Genomic DNA, 19,613 nt, shown 5'->3' on the forward strand with positions numbered 1-19,613 from the left:
AGATCTGGGGACGCCCAGAGGCTGTGTTCTCTGCCTGTAGTCAGTCCACCCCCCATGTATCTTTGAGAGAGCGGTGTGTGTTGGGGGATGGTAACAGGTAAGGTGTGTGTTGGGGGATGGTAACAGGTAAGGAGAAAGTGGACGTTCAGCACTGTGCCGGCCTCCAGGCTGCTCTTCTGCCACTCATACCCCCCTTCCTCCTCCTCAGAGGCGGGTGCAGGGGAACCTTCGGGTGCCCCGGCCCCCTGCGCCAGGCACACTTCCGACTGGGGAGAGAGAACAGGTTGTACTCTTCAGAAACCACAAGAGGAAGTTTAGGGAGGGCTGGGGTGGGGAAAGTTCTGGGGCCCCTGCCAAGTTTCCCTTTCAGTGCCCAGCGGGTAGATGTGTTTATTTTGGTGTGTTTCTCTTGCCCTCAAAGACATTTAACTTTTAAACCGTCTGAGTTTTAAAGAGCTGTCGAGGCCTGCCCCATTTCCGCAGGAGGGTGTGGCCAGAGAGGCTGGAAATGGTATCAGAACGAGGTAACCTTTCTGGGGGCTTTCGCCTGGGATTCATGCTGCTGGGGAAAGGCTGCCTAACTCCAGAAAGTCTCCTCTTCTCCTTCTGCCCTTTCACCTTCCTCTTCCCCGAAGCACTCCCTGCAGCCCTGCATTCCTCAGAGGACTGTGGTTACTCGGCCACTTAGGAGGCGGGTGATGGCGCCAGAAGCTGTCCGAAATCTTTTGCCTGCCTAATCTCACTCACCACATCTTCAGGTTGTAAATACCCCTACTCCCAATTTACAGATGGGGAAAACAGGCTCAGAAAGGCTAGGAAACTGGCCCGAGGGTCCCCCAGCTAGTAGGGGCAGAGGTCTGATGTGAGCACTGGTCTCTGATTTCAAAGCCTGGGCTCTCGATGTCTCATTTAACCCCCACACAGAGCATCCGCTTCCCCAACATATCACTCCCTGAACAGCAGGGAAGCTGAGACCCAAAGATGTGTTTGAAAATGATGCTGATAGTGTGGAGAGAGGATGGCTTGGTACAGAATTGGAAGAAATTCCTTGGGAGTTAGTATATTATAGAAGAACAACTGAGCGGAAAAAAGAAGACGCAGTGGGTGAAAGGTTGAAGTCACACTCTGAAGGCCGAGCCCAATGGGGAGAATGCTTAGGAGGGATAGTATAGCTGTGTCCAAATATTGGAAATGTTGCCTGTGGAAGCCCCCAGGTAGGGGGACCAGTGGAGGCAGATTTCTAAAAAGCATAAGAACTTTCTAACAGATAATTGCCTAATTCCCTCCCGAAGAGGTCAGTTCCTCCTGTAAGAGAGTCTAGAGCACATGCTTTGGAGGGGCTTCTGCCGCAGAGGAGACCCTAAAAGCCCTTCCATCTCTAAACCTCCCGCATCATCCCTTCCCTGTCATCCTTCTCCTCCACGCTCCCTGGCCCTTGGTGTCTCATCCGTCCACCAGGTGGGGCTGTTGCCCAATGTGTCGCTCCAGAGGCAGCTGGACTGGGTGAAGAGCGCCACCTGGTCCTTCAGCCGCCATCTGGCTGGGTGGGGCCTCTGAGCCACCCCATCCCCAGCTATCTACATACCAAGGCACAGACTTTTGACCCATAAAATACCTCTTAGGTCTCCTCTGGGCTCAGGCTAGACCGGGCAGGCCTCTGCCCCTAGGGTAGGCTCTCTTCCCCAGGTTACGGATTCCCTCCCACCGACACTTTCTCTTTCCCCTCCTTGACCTTCTTTTGCCCTTGAATCAGAAAAATCCATATGTGGGTGCAATAGGCAAGGCCAGCAGCCCTCATGGGCATGGCAGGGTACCTAGTGTGGCATGGCTTTTCGGACCCTTCAAAGGCATGACGCCCATGTTATCTCCTTTAAGGGGCCTCAAAAGCCATACCTCTCTGAAACTATTTGTCCTCAGTGGTCTGACCAGTTCTCCTACCCTGGTAGAAATTCCCCCTGGACAGCCACGCCTAAGTGGGGGCAGCGGGGGTAGGAAGGAGGGGGAGGAGAGGTGTTGCTTGGTGCCTGTTTGTTGACTCAGATCTGCTTGTTGCTACCCAGGCCCTTAGGAAGGCATGGAGCCCCTGGGACCCCAGGGACCCAGCAGGCAGAGCCCAAGGTGAGCAGGGGATAGAGTGCATTTGTAAGCCCTGTGGCCACAGGACAACGTGGAGGGCAGGGCCAGAGAAAGAGGCCATAACTAGTAATTCCAAGCATGTAGTGACTCATGTACTCTCCCCAACAACCTTGTGAGGCAGGACACCCATTTTATAGATGAGCAAATGAAGGGTTAAGCAGCACGGAGGGTTAAGCAGCTCGCTTGCATTTACATAACTGGTCAGTGGCTGAGCTGGAAGTCTGACTCGGCCATTTGACTATAAAGTTTGTGCACATAACCGCTAATCTGTGCTTTTGCTCATGAATTGGTCAAGGGCGGCTGTACTCAGAGAAACTACCCTGATTTGAGTCCTAGCTACTTCCCTGAGTTTCTCATCTTTATTTTTTATTTTTTTTTATTTTTATATTTCTATTGATTTTTTACAGAGAGGAAGGGAGAGGGATAGAGAGTTAAAAACATCGATGAGAGAGAAACATCGTCCAGCTGCCTCCTGCACACTCCCCACTGGGGATGTGCCCACAACCAAGGTACATGCCCTTGACCAGAATCGAACCTGGGACCTTTCAGTCCGCAGGCTGATGCTTTATCCACTGAGCCAAACCAGTTAGGGCGAGTTTCTTATCTTTAAAGTGGGCATAATATAGCCCTTACCTCACTGGGTTATTATAAGGATTAACATTATAATGATTATTTTTCAACTATAGTTGATATACAATATTATATTAGTTTCAAGTGTATAACATAGAGATTAGACATTTATATAACTTACAGATAAGTTAGACTATCACCCTGGTAAGTTTAGTATCCATCTGACACCATATGTAGCTATTACAGTATTATTGACTATATTCCCTGTGCTGTACTTTACATCCCCGTGACTGTTCTTCATATCTGGCAGTTTGTACATCTTAATTCCTTTCCCTTTTTCACTCACCCCACACCCCCTTTCCAATTGGCAACCATCAATTTGTTCTCTGTACCTATAAGCTTGTTTCTGTATTATTTTGTTTTTTAGATTCTACATATAAGTGAGTCATACGATATATTGGCTTTCTCTGTTATTTAGCACAATACCCTCTAGATCCATCCATACTGTTGCAAATGGCAAGATTTCATTTCTATTTATGAGTGAGTCATATTCAACAATAGCTAATGTTCATTGCATACTCCTATGACAAGTGTGAGCTTTTTGTGTCCTCAAAACAGGTCTATGAGGGAGGCACTATTTAAAATATATATATACTAGAGGCCCCGTGCACAAAATTCGTGCACTGATAGGGTCCCTAGTGGCTGCTGGCTGCTGGCCAAGGCCTTCCTTCCTTCCGCACCACCCCCTGGTGGTCAGTGCACGTCATAGCAAACGATCGAATTCCTGGTTGGTCGAACTCCCGAGGGGACATTTTGCATATTAGGTTTTTATATATATAGACATTTTGATTGATTTCAGAGAGGAAGGGAGAGGGGGAGAGAGAGAGAGAAACATCAATGATGATAGAGTATCATTGGTCAGCTGCCTCCTGCATGCCCCACACTGAGATCGAGCCCGCAACCTGGGCATGTGCCCTGACCTAGAAGCGAACTGGCGACCTCCTGGTTTATGGGTCGATGTTCAACCACTGATCCACACCGGCTGGGCAGGAGGCACTATTATACCTTTATAGACAAGGAAACCGAGGCACAGAATGGTTTCATGGAGTCAGAGGCCAAGGCTTCAGAGCCCTCATGCTGCACTCGGCTCACGAGATAACACACACAGCCTGCTGCGTGCCAAGGAGGTCATAAGCCCTTAGAAGTGATGGCCTCAGTCATCATCGTATCATCGTCCTCGTCACCTCCTAGACTGAGCTCCTTGGGGTGGACAGGGGGCTACCCCCAAACCAAGAGACAGCTCTGTGTTCTTTCCTCGCCATCCCACCCATGACTTCATTTCACCCTTTTTCCTAAAATAAAAATCAGCCCACAAGTTCTGGCCTGTGGTCAGATAATTGGACAGAATGCCTGAAGTTGGGGCCGTCCCAGAAACTCCCAGTTCTGGCCCCAGCGTTGTCTGCTCCAGCTTACCCTCCCTCCGGTTCTCCCTTCTCTTCCCTCCAGGCCCGTCCTTCTGCCCCCTCCCTGGGGCCCCCCGAGTTCTGGGAAAGGAAGCCGAAGCAGGGCCTCAGACAGATGCAGCTCCAGCTTGGGCCCCAGCTGGAGGTGTTGGAGGCAGAGGGAGGAGGAGAGGACTGGCCAGGGGAGGAGAGGGAGGACGGGACAAAGAGGGCCCCCGGGCTGCCTGTCCCCATGGAAGCATCTGTCCCGTCTTCATAGACCCTTTCCTAAGCTCCCGCTTATTCAGCTCACTCTGCTGGGTGCTCTGGTGAGAATCCGCTCTGAGTAAGACCCGGGGGGAGGGCGGGGGGGGGGGCGCGTTTAATTCCTCTCTGGCAAGTGGACATTGCAAGCCGTCCTTGGATTATGGAGGAGAGGAGGGCTGTCCCTCCCAACACGAGGCCCCTGAGAGTCAAGGCTGCTTTTTCCTTTCCTTCCAGGCCCTTCCCTTTTCCCTGAGCAGTATCTGTTACAGAACCACAAGCTGGGAGAGTGTTCAGATGTGGAGTCTATTCTCATCACAGTGGGAGAGGATCTCAGGGTTACAGACTCTCGGATGGCCTGGGTGGCTGAGCACAGGCCGAGCCTCCCTGGCCCTGTCTTTTTTCCTTCCAGTCAGCTGGTGCCTGCTGGTCCTTGGGGCAGCCTCCATCTGTTCTTGGAATGGACTTAACTTCCACCTCCAAGGCCGGGCTGTTTTACTTTCAGGTCTCTTGGTCTCCAAGGAAACGGAGTCTTTCCCTGCTCGGGCCCAGCCTCTTGAGTTCTAACCCAAACCTCCCTGTACAACCGCTAGGCGTGAGCTTGGTGCCTCCTGGGTGGTCCTCAGAAAGTCTTGCTTCTCCCGGCTCCTTCCAGGCCTTCCCTCTGACACAGTTTCTGGGAGTCCTTTTTGGTATGCTTTGTAGGAATCGATGATGTGGATTTCTCTAATCCTCATTTCTTCCTGGCCCAATGGCAGGGAAGATGTTGGGGATAATAATAGCATATCTTCGCACAATACTTTCCCATGCCAGGGCCTGTCGTAAGTACTATATATGCCATTTGTAAAGAAGTAAGTTTATAATAAATATGACATTTATTAACTCATTCCTCACTTATTCCTCATAAGGATCCCATGTGGTTTCCTTAGTTTACAGATGAAGAACTGAGGCCCAAAGATTAAGGAACTTAACAGCTAGCCAGCCTGGAGAGCCTGGTGGCTGAATGAACTCTGACCTGCCTTTCCATGCACATGGTGTCTGCGTGTGTCTGTGCACGCGTGTGTATGTGTCCACCCACCAGGGGAAGTGTGAGACGACAAGTTTTAAGACCACGTCAGGATAGGTAGAGCAGGCTGGGAGGCCTCTGTGTGTGATGGTGGGTCTGTGTATGACAGTGATGGCGAACCTATGACACCCGTGTCAGAGGTGACACGCGAACTCATTTTTTTGGTTGATTTTTCTTTGTTAAATGGCATTTAAATACATAAAATAAATATCAAAAATATAAGTCTTTGTTTTACTATGGTTGCAAATATCAAAAAATTTCTATATGTGACACGGCACCAGAGTTAAGTTAGGGTTTTTCAAAATGCTGACACGCCGAGCTCAAAAGGTTCGTCATCACTGGTGTATGACCTGCATGTCTGTGTGGAGGTGAGATGTTGTGGATCAAGTCCCCCAGGCAAGCCCAGAGCCTCGCCCGTCCCTCTGTGCTCCTGGCCAGAGCTTCAGGGTTGTCCACTAAGCAAAACAAGATGGAAGGGAAGGAGCAAGGATGGCCCAGCCCTGCCCCTGCCGGCAGGTCAGGTGTCCCACAGGACCCAGGAAACAGGAGTGGGTGGTGGCGAAGTGAGCTCTGCTAGGTGGGGCTGGGGCCCTAACCCATCTGAGGAGCCCTGGATGAATCAGCCCGACCACAGCCGCCCCAACTGCAGCGATGGTGAAAACAAGCTCTTCGTCCAGCTCCCCCTCCAACACTCATTTTCCTTTCTTTTCTCTCCCCAGACTCAGGCTTTGGCAGGGTGTGGCACCCGGGCAGTGGCTGAGGGGAAACACCTCTGGATTTGGTGGTTAAGCTGGGTCCTAATGCTAGAACTGCAACCTTGATCTTCAAGATACTCCACCCAGCAATGGGCAGTAGCCCTGGCCCGGGGTGGATGTCACATACTCTGTCCAGGAGACAGGATTGCATATGTCCAGGGCTCCTGGGCTCACCCACCTGGCATTTCCCTCCAACAATACCTGTAGGTCTCAGGATCGTCCAGTCTTGTACAGTAGAGCCACATTTTATAGTGTAGGGTTCAAAGTCAGTGTAAAAACAAAACACATAAAGGTTACCATTAAAGTACCTTTAAGCTGCTCCTAAAACACAGTGCACCTACTTTGTGCATTCTCTCCTGTCCCTCAGCATCTCTAGCATAGCCAGATCTCATTGGAACACATGGCTGAGTCTGGAACTAAATTATGTTGAGCTTGGGGTAAGGGACCACAGTGTATAAACAATACGTAGGTTTCTGTGGTTGGCTGCTGTCTTCTCCGGTAGATACCCTTGAATTCGTGGTAGTTAATGTGCACATTTAGGAATTCAGTAAGTACTTGCTTATGGGCTCCCTGAGCCACAAGAAAGGGTGGAGTGACAGTGCTGTGGGAATCTGGAGGAAGGAGCAGTTGCTTTTGGATGGGTTAACCAGGAATTTCTTTCTCAGAGGTACCCTGTGAGAAAACAGGAGGCGTGGGCTTGATGAGAAATTCAGTTTTAAATGGTGGTTGCTTTTGTACGTTTTTACTTTTCTGAATATGTGAGTTTTTTACTGAAAAGCCATACTGTAGAAATCATTATTTTCTATTCTTATTTCTATGGCAATCATTAGGCCAACTTATTCTTTATTATGACTGGTTCTTTCTAAAATAATTAGCGGCTTTTTCTAAAATCATTATTGTTTCTGTAACAATAATTGTTCTTAATGTGACCACTTCTTGTTTCTTTAATGCTTTAAAAACTCCAGCAGCACACTGGTGCAGGAATGTAAGACATGAGTCAAGGTGAAATTTTGAGGGTGGGGGTGTGTCAGAGCCCCTGAATCTGCTTAAACCAATGTGTTCAATCTAAGGCAGTAGTCATCAAACTTTATGGTCTCAGAAACACGTTACATCCTTAAAAATGGTATTATTGAGGATCCCAGAGAGCTTTTGCTTTGCCGCAGGAATGTAAGACATGGGTCAAGGTAAAAATGTTGAGGGTGGGTGCGTGTCAGAGCCCCTGAGTCTGCTTAAACCAATGTGTTCAATCTAAGGCAGTAGTCATCAAACTTAATGGTCTCAGAAACACTTCACATCCTTAATAATGTTATTATTGAGGATCCCAGAGAGCTTTTGCTTTGCAGGTTGTAGCTGTTGACATTTAATTTCTATTAAAAATTTTAAAATGAGAAGTTTAAAAAATATTTGTTAATTCATTTAAAGTAACAAGAAGAAACTCATTTCCTGTTAACGTAGCATCGTGTTTTTTTCAGATGATCATATTCTTTATAAAGTTATAACTGTATGTCCCAAAGTGAAAGAAATTAATGAGAAGTGTAGCCTTGTTTTACATTTTTGCAAATCTCTTTCATGTGTGGCTTAACGGGAGACAGCTGGATTACCAGTTCTGCTTCTCCTCCAGTCTGTCCTGGTGTGTTGTTTTAGTCGATGTATATGAAGACAGATACGCAGTTGGAAAGGGAGAACCTTGCCAACTGTTCTAGAGGGTAGCTGGCCTAGAGGGACATTTAGCTGGAAAGAAATTGTTGGACGATGGTGAAGAAGCTGAATCAACAGTATTGGATTGGGGAGCTTGGACTTTATTTAGTAGGTAATGGGGAGCCATTGAAGGCTTTTGAGAAAGGAGGTGACATGAGAACTGTTTTAAGATGATTTCTAGGGCATTAGTAGAAAAATAGAATTGGCTAGAGCCGTGGTCGGCAAACTGCGGCTCGAGAGCCACATGCGGCTCTTTGGCCCCTTGAGTGTGGCTCTTCCTAAGCCTTAGGAGTACCCTAATTAAGTTAATAACAATGTACCTACCTATATAGTTTAAGTTTAAAAAATTTGGCTCTCAAAAGAAATTTCAGTTGTTGTACTGTTGATATTTGGCTCTGTTGACTAATGAGTTTGCTGACCACCGCTAGAGCATCTACACCAGTGGTTCCCAATCTTTTTTGGCCATGCCCCACCTAAGCATCTCTAAAATGCCCCCCCCCATGACATATAATTCTTATTATTCAAAAAGTGAACTCCTATTCATGTGGAGGAAGCCTAAAAGGCCATTAACTTGGTCTAAACAAGCTTCCAAAGAACATGGCATCCATGAAAGAGAAAAATAAAAGAACCAAGGACATTTGAAGTACTGAAGAAGAAATCACTAAGAAATTGTTAAAAAAAATAATAATATGAAGTGATATGAAAAAATAGCAAATAAAGTTTCAAAACATATAATAGAGAACTCAAATGCATAAATATGTCACAATATATGTTTATATACTGTACATGAGGCCACTAGAACCATAAGAAATGCAAAAAATTCACTGTTAACTCATTCTCAAATTGCCCCCCTTAAAAATCAAACTGCCCCCGAGTGGGGCGTGTGCCCCGCATTGGGAACCACTGTCTACACAACTATAAAAAGGACTGAAACTAGGGTGATACCAGTAGAAATGGAAATGAGGGGTGATTTGGCAAAATATTTTGAAGGTAGAAAGCAACAGAACTTAGTAATGATTTGGTAGGAAGGTATGAAGAAGCATCTGCTCTGTGAAATTGCTCTTCCCTCCCTCTGTTAGGCACCATGCATTCTTCATAGATGAAGTATGTGGCCACATGTTGTAGTTGGCTGCTTGCATGTCTTCTCTCCTACTGGGCGACAGTGGGTGCTCAGTAAATGAATGAATGACGGTAATCAAGAATTACGACCCCAGGATATTTCAGCCTGCGTAGCTGGTAGAATATTGGCGCCATTAACAGGAATTCAAAGACCAGGAGGAAAAGATATCCGTTATCATTAAGTATCATTAAATAAAGGATAGGAGGAGATGTCAAACTGTGAATGAGGAGAAAATAGTGGGTGGACCTTCAAATATACTGTTCTCTTGGCAAAGAATTACATTTTTCTAGATGCTAAAGATTTGGACAGAAATATGAAAAACATCTAGGAGGGATCAGAGATTATCTGCTCTTTATTCCCAAGTAACTCAAGTTCAATTAGGGCTGTTTTTCCAAACTAGAAATGTTATTTTATTTTAACCCATTTTACACACACGCACGCGCGTGTGTGTATGTGTGTGTGTACATATATACCAGAGGCCCGATGCATGAAATTCATGCACGGATGGGATCCCTAGGCCTGGCTGGTGATCAGGGTCGACCAGGGCCCAAAGGCCCTGGCAGGGTCGGGAGAGGAGGCGATGGTTGCAGGGCCGGGTGTGGAAGGAACGGATGCCAAATGCCAATGCCGCCCTCGGTGCCCCACCACCATGCAGTTCCCCGCCTCCCCCTCTCCTCCTTTCCTCATCGCCAGCCACTACCGCCACCACGGGGGCCTGCTGGCCAGGGGAGGGATCACAGGAGGTTTGCCGGCTGTGGGGAGTGGCTGCAGGAGGTTGACCACCGGCCCTGAGGAAGGAGCCAGCCCTCGGCCCCCCTGGGAAAGGGGCCACATTCTCTGCCACCCACCCCCGGTTCCCCATCCCAGCCCAGGGGGGTTGGGAGAGGAGGCGACAGTCGCTGGGCCAGGCACAGAATCGGGGCCTGCCGGCCGGAGGGTAGGGGGTAGGGAGAGGGAGGAACTGCAGGAGGTTGGCCAGCCAGGGGAGGTTGGCTCGGTTCCCCATCCCAGCCTGGCGGGGTTGGGAGAGGAGGCGACAGTCGCTGGGCCAGGCACAGAATCGGGGCCTGCCGGCCGGAGGGTAGGGGGTAGGGAGAGGGAGGAACTGCAGGAGGTTGGCCAGCCAGGGGAGGTTGGCTGTGGGAGCACACTGATCACCAGGGGGCAGCTCCTGCATTGAGCGTCTGTCCCCTGGTGGTCAGTGTGCATGATAGTGACCGGTTGTTCCGGTTGTTCGGTCGTAACAGTCATTTAGGCTTTTATATATATAGATGTGTGTGTGTGTGTGTGTGTGTGTGTGTGTGTGTGTGTATCCTATATATTGAAGAGCTAATATGCTAATTAGACCAAACAGCGGAACAACGGTCCGGACATCCTTCCGGACGACTGTCCGGACAACCTTCCAGACGAAGCCAGGGCTGTGAGGGCCGGCCAAGGCAGCCAAGGCTGCAAGGAGCTGTGAGGGCTGGCCGGGGCTGCGAGGGCCGAGCCTCTTACATGAATATCGTGCATCGGGCCTCTAGTATAGATATAAAACAAGTTTCACTAAACAGAGCTTACCCTTAGTCCAGATGATGTACTTTGATATTTTTTTATCGTGTTGTTTCTTTTTTTAAAAATGGTGGTCATGATGAGCTTCATGACCCAGTAGAGTGTTCTGACTTACAATTTGGAAAACACTGAATTGGAGAGGTTTCAGTCTTCTCTAGCAACAGAATGGATTGTCCAGGGAATTTTTTGGAAGAAGGTTGGGAGCTCATAGACTCACCAGAAAGGCTACAAAACCAGGTTTGGAAATGGTCGGAAACTAACAAAGTGCTCGAGGGCTGGGCAGAGGGACCTGCAGGAGATGAGGAGATGACAGTAGCTGACCTGCTGCCCGTATCTGGCCAGGCATGATAGGAATGGAGGGACCGGCCTCTCCAGTTTTTATAATGCAGGTCAGGCAGGCTGGCTCCTGGATTTGCACTAGAGGGGAGGGAATCCCTGAAAGGAAGTAGCAGTGTCATTGGAAAGGGAATTGGTGCTCAGCATTGAAAAAAGAATAGTCTTCAAAAGGTAGGAGCCATAACGTAGGCACACAAAAGGCTACCTACCAGTGAATGGTGTCTTACACCAGAGTGGGTCTCAGTGGCCCTGCTGGTGGCTTGGTCGTGTGGTGAATTCTCCGTTCAGAAATCAGGTTGCCTGTAGGTATCAAAATCAAATGCCTCTAAAACATCCCGACCCTCTGCCTTGGTAATTCTACTTTCCAGGCTCAATCCTACTTTAAATAATTCTGAATGTAGAAAAGACTTTGTCCAGTGATTTTCATCCAAGTGTTATGTACAGTGACAAAAACTTGGAACAACTGAAATGCCTCACGGTAGAGCATGGTCAGGCAAAGTATAGTACAGTGACTCTTGAACAACACAGGTGTTCCGCGCACTGACCCCTCACACAGTCAAAAACCCATGCACAACTTTTGACTCCCCCAAAACGTAAACTACTAATAGCCTACTGCTGACCAGAAGCCTTACCAATGACGAACAGTCAGTTGACACACATTTTTATGTTACAAGCATTATGTACTATATCCTTACAACAAGGTAAGCTAGAGAAAAGAAAACGTTATTAAGAAAATCGTAAGGAAGAGAAAATACATGTACATGTGGAGTTCATTCTCCTGGGGACACAGCGGGTAACTAAGGTGGTGAGAGCAGGGAGCAGGATTGTATCCAGTATCTGCCTTCCCCAGCCCAGCAACAGAGAAGGAGGTGGAGTCTGGATTGAGCCCCAAGATAAGGAATATGCAGCAGCTGACAGGGGAGTATTTATTGAAAAATATCTGCGTATAAATATAAATGGACCCATGTTGTTCAAGGATTAACTCTATATCAAATGAAATATTAGATAGCTATTAAAAATGTCAGCTGCAAAAAATGTGATGTCACAAAAATTATTTCTATGGTAACATTAAGGAAAAAATTAGAATACAGAATTATACGTACAATGTATTTACAACTATATATTCACACACACACACACACACACACACACACACACACACAAATAGAGAAAAGACTGGAAGAAAACATACCAAAAATATTATCAGTGGTTGTTTTAGGGGGCAGTGAAACTATGGGTGAATTTTTTTCTACCTTTTTCCCCTTTTTCTAAATGTTCGGTTCTGCAAAAACATGAAAAATGCAAAACCAGTCATGAGTTGTATTTCCATAAGTGAATAGGAAATCATCTTATCATTTCCATAGCATCTCACTGGAGACAGTAAGTGCTAAGTACACTGTGTGACCACCTAGAAGAGAACCTGGTGTGGCCTGGGAGGTGGCGGCTGTCTGTGCCCTAAGTTCCCAATAAGCCAGGATCATGTGCCGGCCCTTTAAGTCCTGTGGCACCAATAAAACTGAAATGCAGGCAACTCTTGGGGTGACCAGCTCAGGTTATCATGGCGGTTGAGGGTGGGTCTTGACATTAGATGACTCACTTTGAAGACCTCGTTACCCGTGGGTGGGCACAGGGTGCGTCTGAAGTGTGGGCAGGCATTTCTGTGAGGGGCCTGCTTTCTTCTTGTCCCTTTCAGCAGCGGGTAACTAAGGTGGTGAGAGCAGGGAGCAGGATTGTATCCAGTATCTGCCTTCCCCAGCCCAGCAACAGAGAAGGAGGTGGAGTCTGGATTGAGCCCCAAGATAAGGAATATGCAGCAGCTGACAGGGGAGATCAAAATAAACAGCTGTGCCCCCAGGAGAATGAACTCCACATTCCATTCTCTGATCCCACCCCCAAGCGCCTTCCCCTGCCCCACCCCCATCCATGCACACTCAGCATCCCCATGAGCTAGAAGGGCCTCCGCTGGGCCTTGGCTTAGCTCCCTGAGAACCTTCCCACACCCACCCCCTTCCTCAGCCAGAGGCTCTGGGGCCGCTCTCCAGCTGTCTGGAAGGGAGTGAGTCTTCAGGACAGGTGGCCGGAGGCGGATGGAGAGGCCTCATCCAGGGCTGGGCTCCACCTGTCAGACTGGGCCACCCTCACACTCACACGTGGGCTACTCCAGGGAGGCCCAGGAACAGGAGAGGGCTGGGCTGTGGTGGCAGCTCTGGGGAAGCTGAGGCAGGACCTGGGGCAGCGTGGGGTGGACGGGGAGGAGAGTGTGCCGTGGTCCTGATGGCCGGGTCTGCAAACACCTGGTCGGGCCTCACTGCGGGTGGGCCCTGGCCTCTGGGAACTTGCGGTCCAGCAGGGGAGACAGACAGCAGGTACAAGGTGTGTAACACCCGAGGTGGCTTCTGGCCGGTACGGAAGTCATTCCTCATCGTAGTGCCTAGGGGTACCCCCAGCTCTAAGGAACCCCTGCAAGGCTCCATGTCTCCTGAGGGTTCAGGTCACTGCTCCACACACCCTGGACTCCTTTCTAAACATGCTAACCTGGGACTGAAAAGAAGATAGAAGGAGCAGGTATTGTCCACCTCCTGGGACTGGGCCAAGCTCTTGGGCCACCCCTTCTTCTATGTCACCCCCATTCTAGTTCCATCCTGAACAGTGGGACTCAGCTAGACCTGGGCATTGAGGGGCTTTGGTGCAGCACTGGCTCCCACTGCGTGCTACCTCTACCTCCCAAAGCTCTAGGGACTCTGGACATAACTCCTGTACTCCGACCTCGTCCATGGCCTGTGTCCAGGGCACACAGAGGATCAAATCCAGGGGGAGGTGCGTGGGTGTTTGCTCTGATGTACGATGCGGTAGGAGGATGGCTGAGAGAGGAAGGTAGTGGTGGGCTCCCGAGTCTGCCCACCGGCCTGGCTGTCTGTGGGGAGAGCAGCCCCACACATCCCCATTGTCTAGTGAAGGGTGTGTATGAAGAGGCCTCACTACCCTCTCAGTCCCTGACTGCTGGCAACCTGGCATTACTGTACTTAAATGACTCCCTTGATGTCCCCATGGTCCTCTGATGTCCCACATCTCCAGCAGCCTGCTGGGCATCTCCTCTCTGAACCAACTCCGCGCCCCCCCCCCCCCCCCCCCCCCCCCCCCAGCAGAGCAGACCCAGCAAATGCATGCTAATAATGGCCAGGACCGACTCATAATGTGCAGAGCCCTTTGTCCAAAAGTTATTAAGAATTTCAGGGTGGTGACAACAGAGCATTAAACCAAGCGGGGCCCTTCTGGGCACGGGTTCTGTGTGACTACACAGGCCGCACGCCCGGGAGGCCAGCCCTGGTGATAGCTGACATTTATCGGACACTTGCCGGACACTGCGCTAGGTGCTCATCATGCATGATCTCATTCCTTCCTCTCAGTAGCCCTATTATCCCTATTGTGTGGATGAGGAAATTGAAGGATTAGACAAACCGCATAACTTCCTGAGGTCACGGCTCTCAAGAGCTAGAGTGGGGGATGGAGCCCAGCCTGTCTGTCTGCAGAGCCTGGGCTCTTAACACCACCCCCCAGCAGCTCCAGCCTGCAGGAGAGAGGTTGCTGGGCAAGGCAGCTGCTTCCCGTCCCCATCTGCGGCCCTATCAGGGGCAGGAAGGAAGATGAGGAAAGAAGCAGCAGCTGACAGTGCAGCAACAATGGTGGCGGCGGTGAGGGTGGCCAACCCCAGCAGAAGTGCCGGGCGGGGACAACGTGAGATGGCACAGGAATTGTGTGAGCTGGAGGCAGCTGATAGAGACCACAGCAGTGCCCTCCACCCTCTTGCCCAATGTGGGCATCGCTGAGCCCTCTCCTCTCCCTCATATCACCTCCAGCTCGGCCTCTCTCTTCCCCTTCTCCCCAGCTCTCCCTGCCACCCCTTTCCAGCACCCTCCCCTGGGAGCTCACTCAGGGCTCTCCCCCAGCTGTGTGCTCAGTATTCCCACACATCTCCACAGTAATAACAGCCACGGTTTAGTGAGCACCTGCTGTGTGCCAGGCACGCTGCTGGGGACTTTACAAGTGTATAATCTTGAATTTTCTCCACAGACCTGTAAATAATTATTATCCTCATTTTAAAAGGAAGGAACTGAGGCTTGGAGAGGCTAAGAGAGTTCACACACAGCTACTAAGTGTGAAGACACTAGGGCTCCGACCCGAAGCCCATGCATTTTCTGCCCCCCCTCACTGCCTTCCCCGTAAGGTGGGGTCGGCCTGACAAGGTGCAGCAGTTCCCTGAGCCTGGGAGAACCTTTTCTCACAGGGGAGATAAATAGTTGGAGAAATGGTCAATTTGAGGGAAGAATCAATTGTGTGCTGTGAGGGAGGGAGACATTCACCTCCTGCCTCAATTCTGCAGTAGCTGGGGTGGGGTTTGGGAGGCATCTTACCCACCTGGCAGGCCCTCCTGCCACTTGGAAAAGCCGATCTGATGGAGTTAGCTGACAGGGAGGGGGCTGACGGACGGGGGAGGACCAAGGCCTACCTCACACACCTTTTACCTGTTGGCATCTTGGCACCAAAGAATGGACTGTGATAGTCCTGGCCGGGTGGCACAGTTGGTTAGAGCATTGTCCCGTACAACAAAAGGTTGCGGGCTCGATCCCTGGTTGGGGCGCACACAAAAGGCAACCAATTGATGTTACTCTGTCACACTGATGCCCCCCCTTCCTCTCTCCCCCCCCCCCAATAAAAACACATCCTTGGGTGAGGATTTTCTTAAAAAGTTAAAAAGAAGAACAGTCTGTGATAGGCCTTGGGGGAGGTTGGACTGCTGTAACAGAGACCCAACATATCAGAGCCTTAAACAAAATGGAAATTCTCACCTACAAGTCTGGGTGGTGGATCTGCCCCTTGACAGTGTGGAGGACCCGCTCCCCACGGTGTGGCTCCTCTGTGCCCTCGGATGCTGAAGAAGCTGAGGACAGCACCACGTCTCCTGGGCCCGTGACCCTGCCAGTGGGAAAGGAGAAAGGGAGGAGGAGGCACTGCCCTTCCTTTCCAGGATGTGGTCTGAAGATCGCCAGGCCACTTACCCTGTTGGCCGGAAGTTGGTCACATGTCACACTTAGCTGCAAGGGAGTTTGGGGATCACACATACTGGAGTTTCTAGTATGAAGGGGAATGGATTCTGGGGGCAATGAGCAATCTTTGCCACAGAATCTAGATGGGAAAGGACCATGAGAGCCATGCCACATGGGTGAGGATGGCTTTTGTATGTGGAACCTCCAAGAAGAGAAGTCGTCTTTTTTTTTTTTTTAAAAAAACTCTTTATTTTTAAATAAAGAGAGGAAGGGAGAGAGAGAAATATTAATGATGAAAATCACTGATTGGCTGCCTTCTGCAAACCCCTACTGGGGATCAAGCCCGCAACTCAGGCATGTGCCCTGACCGGGAATCGAACGGTGACCTCCTGGGTCATAGGTCGACACTCAACCGCTGAGCCACACCGACCAGACGAAAAGTTTTCTTAAATAGACTTCTCTCTGGGGGAGGCCCAGGGCAGAGAGGCTGGCACCCCCTTGGCTAATGCCCTCTCCCCGGACTGCCCCATCTCTGGTCAGAGGTGGAGGGTTTGATTCTCCCTCGCCACGACCAGAAGCCCCTTGGAGGGCCTTCCGGAGCCCTTGTCCCAGGAGCACTGTACGGTCAGGGTGAGGTTCACTGCGCCCCTTTGGGAGGCCCTGCTGTTCTCAGAGCGGGGAGAGGCAGTCACACTTCAGTGAGGCGGTTGAGAGGATCAAATGTAATCATCTGCGGCATCAAGAGGTGGAGACGCTGAGAGGGTGAGCGGCAGGTGGAGACCCCAGAGCTCTCAGGGCGGCTCAGGGACTGAAAGGGAGCAGAGGGAAATGGTTTTCCTCTCTGGCGATGTGAATCTTCCGGTGGCTAGGTGCTGAAGGCAGTCTTCCGGGTCCAGTGCTCGCTCACTAACTCATTCATTCATCCATCCATCATTCCATTCATCCACCATCCACCCAGTGTCTGTGTTTTGAGTGCCTGTTATAGATGTGTTCAGTGTGGGCGAAAGAGGAAAAAAACAAGACGGGCACAGTCCCTTACCTCCCGGAGCTTGTAAGCCCTGGGTTTTGCCTGCTCCCCATAGAGGGCACACCAGGCCATCGCAGCTCTGAGAGAGCCAGCCTTGTGGCTCAGAGCTCAGAAGGCCCAAAGGGAGTCCATGAAAGCACGTGGCAGGCCCGCACCTTGAACGGGATGCCCGCCATCTTGGGGTGGCAAGGCTCAGTGTGGGCTGGGGTAGCGGGGGAGTTGGGGGTGCCAGCAGGGAGGGGGTGGAGCACGCTTGGGAGCTGCGGTTTCACTTCTCTCTCATGTACTGGGTGTGGAATCTGCTTTTTCTCAGTTGGTGAGTTTTGTGACTTCTCATCTGCGCCTAGGGGACATGTCCCGTCTTACTGCCCCTCTAACCCGGGCTGTCCCTCCAGGGCTCCAGTGGTGGAATCCCTCCTCCCACTACCCACAGCCCCAGCTCACCAACTGCATCTCTTTGCTCCAGGAAGGGGGGTGGTGTGGAAAGTGGAAATCTGTGTGGGGACACTTCCCTTGTGGGGCCTTTGGTTTCTCAGGCTCCTCCCTGGGTCCCTCTCGGCCTTGCACTTCCCCCAGCGAGTCCACAGAGAATGAGGATCCATGTCCCGCCACATGGGTTGCTGTTTACCTGCTTCCCAGAGGCACCCCTTGCCCCAGTCCTCCCGGAAATATTTAGCAATCTGAGGATTGACTGTGCCAACTCTTGGGCCAGCACCCAGGCCATATCACTGGTTAACTCTCTTGGGTGGTGGGTGAGTTTTGCTGCTCTACCCACACTGGAGAAGGGGAGAGGAAGCCTCGTCCTGCCACCCTCCCCCCTTTCCTACTTCCCCACTGCACATGAGGGCTCCCGGGTGAACCAGATGTACACATGCATCAAGGGAGGTGGGCGACACAAGCAGGCGGCCACCTGTGACTTCTCTAGGCCAAGTGCTGCATCGACACCTGGGGAAGACCCCCTGGCGGTTGTGGGGAGCCTGTTTTGACCTGATCTGTATTTACCCCTGACAAAGGAAGTAAATAAATAGCTCTTGGTGTGGATGTGCGTGTGCCAGACTGTATATGTGCCTGCTGCACACCGTTAAAAACCGTGACCCAGCCCAGAGGAAGTGGTGACAGAGACGATTGTTTGTTTTATTTTCCATTTACCCTTACAGCCCTTCTCCACTCCACCCTGCGTCTGTGCCGAGAGGCTTTCCGCCAGCCTGGATCCAGTCGTTTGCTCATTCACTTCTTCGTTCACGCGTTCTGCTGTGTGCTGAACCAACATGGTGCCAGGTGCTGGCGAATGTAAAAGATGCTCTAGAACAGTGGTTCTCAACCTTCTGGCCCTTTAAATACAGTTCCTCATGTTGTGACCCAACCATAAAATTATTTTCGTGCCTACTTCATCACTGTAATGTTGTTACTGTTGTGAATCGTAATGTAAATATCTGATATGCAGGATGGCCTTGGGCGACCCCTGTGAAAGGGTCGTTCGACCGCCAAAGGGGTCGCGACCCACAGCTTGAGAACCTCTGCTCTAGAAGAAAGTGGGATGGGGAGAGGGCGCCCTGGCGGTTGGATTCACGTCTCTTGGCCTGCTTACTAGCAAGGTGACCGGGGGCAAGTTGTTCTGTGGGATCACAGCGCCCTATCAGCTCACTGTGATAGACGTGTTCAGGATTTAAGTCGGTAGGAGAGTGACTTGCTCATGGCCAGCACTCAGTGTGTGTGACCTTCTTCCTTTAAGGACACACTCCGCTCAAAGTTTGCAATGTCGCCTCTGCGCCTCTTCCCCGCTCCTGCCGCTGGCTGCCCACCCCAGACCTCCATGGGCGCCCGCCGGGACTACTGTGCCTTTCTCTGGCACCACTGCTCAGAGGCGTTAGGGGCTGCCCGGGGCCTATAACATCAAATTCTACTTATCATGGTGCTCTGGTTCTCCTAGCATCTGGGCTCAACCCACCTCTCCACCCCTTTCTAAGCTCATGGGGTTATAAAGGTTGAGCCACAATCAACCTTTACAACCCCATTTCTGGCAACAAGAGGGCCTGCTCCCTGGGGTGTTCCTGCTTCCATCACTTTCCTCAAACTGCCCCCCTTCCTGGGGTGCCCTTTATCCTCCTCCCACCCACCCTCTTTGTCCAAACTTGGCCATTCTTCAAGTTTAAATCCACTTGGTTGTCCTCCCTGACATATCCTGCCTCCTGGGTAGCATGTCCTCCGGGTAGTATATTCTGTGTGGTGTAGCTCATCGCCCTTCCTACACTGTCTTAGTTGCCTTCCATCCTTCTTTCATTCATTTAGCCCAGCGGTTCTCAACCTGTGGGTCGTGACCCCTTTGGGGGTCGAACGACCCTTTCACAGGGGTCGCCTAAGACCATCGGAAAACACATATATAATTACATATTGTTTTTGTGATTAATCACTATGCTTTAATTATGTTCAATTTGTAACAATGAAAATACATCCTGCATATCAGATATTTACATTACGATTCATAACAGTAGCAAAATTACAGTTATGAAGTAGCAACAAAAATAATGTTATGGTTGGGGGTCACCACAACATGAGGAACTGTATTAAAGGGTCGCGGCATGAGGAAGGTTGAGAACCACTGC

The 19,613-nt window shown here is 50.4% G+C and overlaps 2 long non-coding RNA genes across 6 annotated transcripts in view; both read left to right on the forward strand.

The window, feature by feature from the left end:
- Positions 1-19,613, forward strand: part of LOC102251211 — a 40,291-nt gene that overhangs the window by 3,896 nt on the left and 16,782 nt on the right. Inside the window, exons 3-4 of one of the 5 annotated variants that reach the window (XR_001360522.1) lie at positions 636-758; positions 4,650-5,595. This is a non-coding gene — a long non-coding RNA (uncharacterized LOC102251211). Of the gene's footprint in view, positions 1-635; positions 759-3,184; positions 3,336-4,649; positions 5,596-18,167; positions 18,370-19,613 lie in introns of those variants that run through there. The other 4 variants (XR_314681.2, XR_001360521.1, XR_001360524.1 and 1 more) reach the window with 4 other exon arrangements.
- On the forward strand, positions 5,826-7,531 carry LOC106724683. Its single transcript, XR_001360525.1, has 2 exons — positions 5,826-7,235; positions 7,418-7,531. It is a non-coding gene; the product is annotated as an uncharacterized LOC106724683 (long non-coding RNA).

This window comes from Myotis brandtii, unplaced genomic scaffold, assembly GCF_000412655.1.
Source record: "Myotis brandtii unplaced genomic scaffold, ASM41265v1 scaffold929, whole genome shotgun sequence".
Taxonomy (NCBI): domain Eukaryota; kingdom Metazoa; phylum Chordata; class Mammalia; order Chiroptera; family Vespertilionidae; genus Myotis; species Myotis brandtii.